Genomic DNA, 3,675 nt, shown 5'->3' with positions numbered 1-3,675 from the left:
TCTCAACACCTTCTACTTATAAACTGTGCTGTTCAGTAAAACCTGCACTTTTCTGGCCTGCTGTGCCGTGGTATTATGGCCGAACAAGTGGGGTGAAAAACAGGCATGTGAAATTTTCACAGTGCAGCACACACCAACACAAAACCTTGCCTGGTTTCAAATTTCTTTACCAATCCAAAACCCAGACAAGCTTCATTGAAAGGTTTGTTAAGGTTCATGAACCGCAGGATGAGTTTGGGGCGGTGCCAAAAAAAAGAAAGGTCTGCAAGAGCAAGCAGAAACTGAACAGATCTGCTCCACGCTCTGCCATGGGCTCACTGCAGGTCTTGGGTGACCTCCTCCTCTCCCATCTCTCCAATGGTGTGGCATGAGTAAGGCTGCTGACCTCTGTGTGTCCCAAGAGTGCTGGGAGGACAAACAGGCAGGAAGCATTTGTATTTGCGTAGTCCCACCAAGACTGGAGGGGAGCGTAGGGACTGGTCCACAGTATAGGTAGCTGTGCTGGTCACAGGAAGCCCTGACAAGAAGCTGAGATGCCCTATGGAGACTTTCCCAGTAGAGCCATACCAGCAAAGCTCCAACAGAGAAGTCACTGTAATGACAATATGTGTTATTTTCCCAAAGAGAATTTCTTTTATTTCTAACATACACATTCTCATGGATTTTGCAAGGATACTCCCACTCCTTTGAAACAAGAGGAATAATTTTAAAATGCAATTTACACAGCATGGCATCAAAAGGACAGACTTTGGCCTTATGAAGGAGAGGCAGGTCAATGGCACAGCTCTGCTGCAATGTTCACAAGCAGGCTGCTGGCTGTACGTGCAGAGGGAGAATCCTAGCAGTGTACAACAACTCATTGCAAATTACCACAAAGTCACAACTGTAATTGGTTTGCTAGGAATAGTTCCGAACCTGGGTTCAGTTGCATTAGAGTCATTTAACTTTTTAGAAATTGTCTTACCAAGCATGTAGGAAAAGACGCTGAGAAAGAAAGAAAAACAAAAGGGCAAACATGAAAAACACAGTTAATATTTACATAATTAAATGGTCCAAATACCAGTGTTTTGAAGGAAATATCATGCCACTCTCGATCACAGCTCTACAGTTTCCTAAAAAAAAAAAAAAAAAAAAAAAAGGATTGTGTAAAAGGAGTCATCACTCTTTTGGCTTCAGAGAAAGCTTTGTTTTAAAGCTGAGTAAACACACTAATCTGTTGGCTAATCTACATTATTGTTTGGAGAAATTGCAACTATTTAAAGTAATGAGATTCTGTGTTAAAAGTATTCAGGTGTGTTACAAATAATTACATATAATAAGGTACCCACCATGACTCTACATGTATTCAGGCACCTTATTTTGCTGTTTAACTTCCATGATTGCGTTTAAGAGGAGCCATGTGGTTTCAGAACATGTTATTAAAAGTACTTAATGTATCTTGTTGTTTTGTCTATAATCTTCATTTAAATATTGCAAGTCTGGAAAGCCCTACCAAACAAATTCCTCAATACCAGGGGGAAGAAAGCTTTTTCATGTCTGTAAAATAATTTTATTGGGTATTAAGATTACTTGCTGCAACCACATTCATTGTGGATTGATGAAATCAGAGACTTTGTGACAATCCTGTAGCATGTGCAGTGGAGTGTTGAGATATTGATTACAGCAAGCAATTTTGTGAAAATTTGATTTTGCAGCAGCCATACCAAGCAGTGTACAATACATTCAATAAGGAGTTTTATGCTGTGTAAGTCTAGACATAAGGTCTAGTGAGGGTAGAGAAATACTAGATACGATATTTGCAGCAGGAAACAGGGAGTTCTCTGCATTTTTACTTCATACATGATGAAGTGAGTCTGCTGCAAGTTCAGATTGTTAAATGATGGTACATAGTGTTCTGAAGCATAGCTACATAACATAAAAAATATATATATTTTATAGGAAGGGTGCAGAAATCAAGGATTTCAGCTGCATACTGTTTCGAATGAGGAGTACCTCCAGCTTTCCAATACTTCATATGATTCTCAGCATTTATCTGGAGAAGAATCCACTCCAAAATGTGTGAGCAGAAGTAGGACGGTATGCATGAAGGGATTCATTTTTGAGGAACTAGACATGGCCTCAGCTAATTAACTAATCCTGCCTAAGAAAGATCATAGGCCTACCACAGTGAAATGTAAAACCTGTCTATTGAACATGATCATCTCCTTACCTGCATGCTTCAGACTCCGTGTCTACGCTACTTGCTCGTGTACATGGGCACATGTGCACACCTCCACACATTCAGATGCATCCCCATTTATCCTACAGACAAAAAGAACAGAAAAGAATGTTACTGCAATTTTCAGGTCTAAACACCTGAACTAAGCTAATAACATACCTTGAAAATAATACAAAGATGTAGAATAGTTTCCAAAAATAAAAGGGTTGGTATGAACAGATCCATCAGACACGTTAAAGTTTAACCCTGCAACTTTGTCATTTCTGTTCTTAACACCACTGAATGTACTGTAAAGTCAATGAAATCTGCACATATTATTACTTCCAATGTCTGCATGATACGGCTTAGGAGTAAATTAATGTTTATGCCACTTTACATTTCAGAACATTGTATGTACACTGATTAAATATGACATCCTATGTAAAACTTGTCAGCTCAAATTAAGGACATCAAGTATATTGTTTTACAGGAGATGTTTTAGAATATATTATGTCATGCTTGCCTATCAGTTTCTGAAGAAAACAAATGCATTTTTCAAATTAATACATTCTGTTGCACAACAAATGTTAGGAAGATGAGCACTGCGGGATTATCTTCCATGTGTTGATAAGGAAACTAACATAGGCCTAGATCTTTGCTGTTGTGATTCTTCTCTCGCAATCTAAGTCCTACGTGTAGAACAATAAATACATTTATTCTCAGCACTGTTTTAACTAACATATCTAATGAGATAGCTGGTTTATTATTATGGTAAATAGTCACTGAATTTTATTGGAAGGATGGGGCACTAGATTCCTCTCTTTTATCCAATATCTGAAGCATTGCCATCTCCTCTAGGAATGCAATGTTTCTGGAGGGTGCTTAAAGTGTTTCATCAGGTTCCCCAAAAAAAAAAGACGCATGGAAGAATCTTGTTAATAACTGCCTACTTAGAAACTTAATACTTATTGACTGCATGTAGTTTCTTAAGAGCTGTAGCCATCTTCTAGCACTGTGACATAGCTGTAACCCCTTGAAACCATAAAAACCCATTCTCTGTCTTGTGTCATGGGCTCTCTGGGTGCGATAATCACATGTTAAATACACACTTAACCTCTTAGCAGTCCACACTGCAAAGCCACCAGGATGTGTGCGTCTGAGAGTTCCTGAGGAACGGGTAGGCAGAACGGCAGGATTACAGGACTGCCGCCGCTAATGACTGCTCTCCAAACAAGTCCTGTGGTCATTGACTGGGCAACACTGGAAAGCTTCCAACATGGATGTTTAGACTGCTTGACTGAGTGATATGTGGGGACTTCTTTCCACAGTGCTGCTAGTGTCTTAATGCTAACATGGAATAGGGATCAGTAAGAACACTTTTTCTTGGAGGAAAAGCAACAACAAAAAAAAAAGAGAGAGGAAAAAAAAAGGAAGAAGGAAGGAAGGAAGGAAGGAAGGAAGGAAGGAAGGAAGGAAGG

General features: G+C 39.3%; 1 long non-coding RNA gene across 1 annotated transcript in view; it reads right to left on the bottom strand.

Moving 5' to 3' along the window:
* LOC110392863 overlaps positions 1-3,675 on the bottom strand; it is a 4,987-nt gene continuing 1,312 nt past the window's right edge. Inside the window, exons 2-3 of the long non-coding RNA XR_002434660.1 lie at positions 2,210-2,301; positions 1-1,112 (exon numbers count right to left, since the gene is read on the bottom strand). This is a non-coding gene — a long non-coding RNA (uncharacterized LOC110392863). The remainder of the gene's footprint in view (positions 1,113-2,209; positions 2,302-3,675) is intronic.

The sequence above is a fragment of the Numida meleagris genome, chromosome 1 (genome assembly GCF_002078875.1).
Source record: "Numida meleagris isolate 19003 breed g44 Domestic line chromosome 1, NumMel1.0, whole genome shotgun sequence".
Classification (NCBI taxonomy): domain Eukaryota; kingdom Metazoa; phylum Chordata; class Aves; order Galliformes; family Numididae; genus Numida; species Numida meleagris.
Note: the sequence above shows the minus strand (reverse complement) of the source record. Positions and strands in the feature narration are given on the sequence as shown.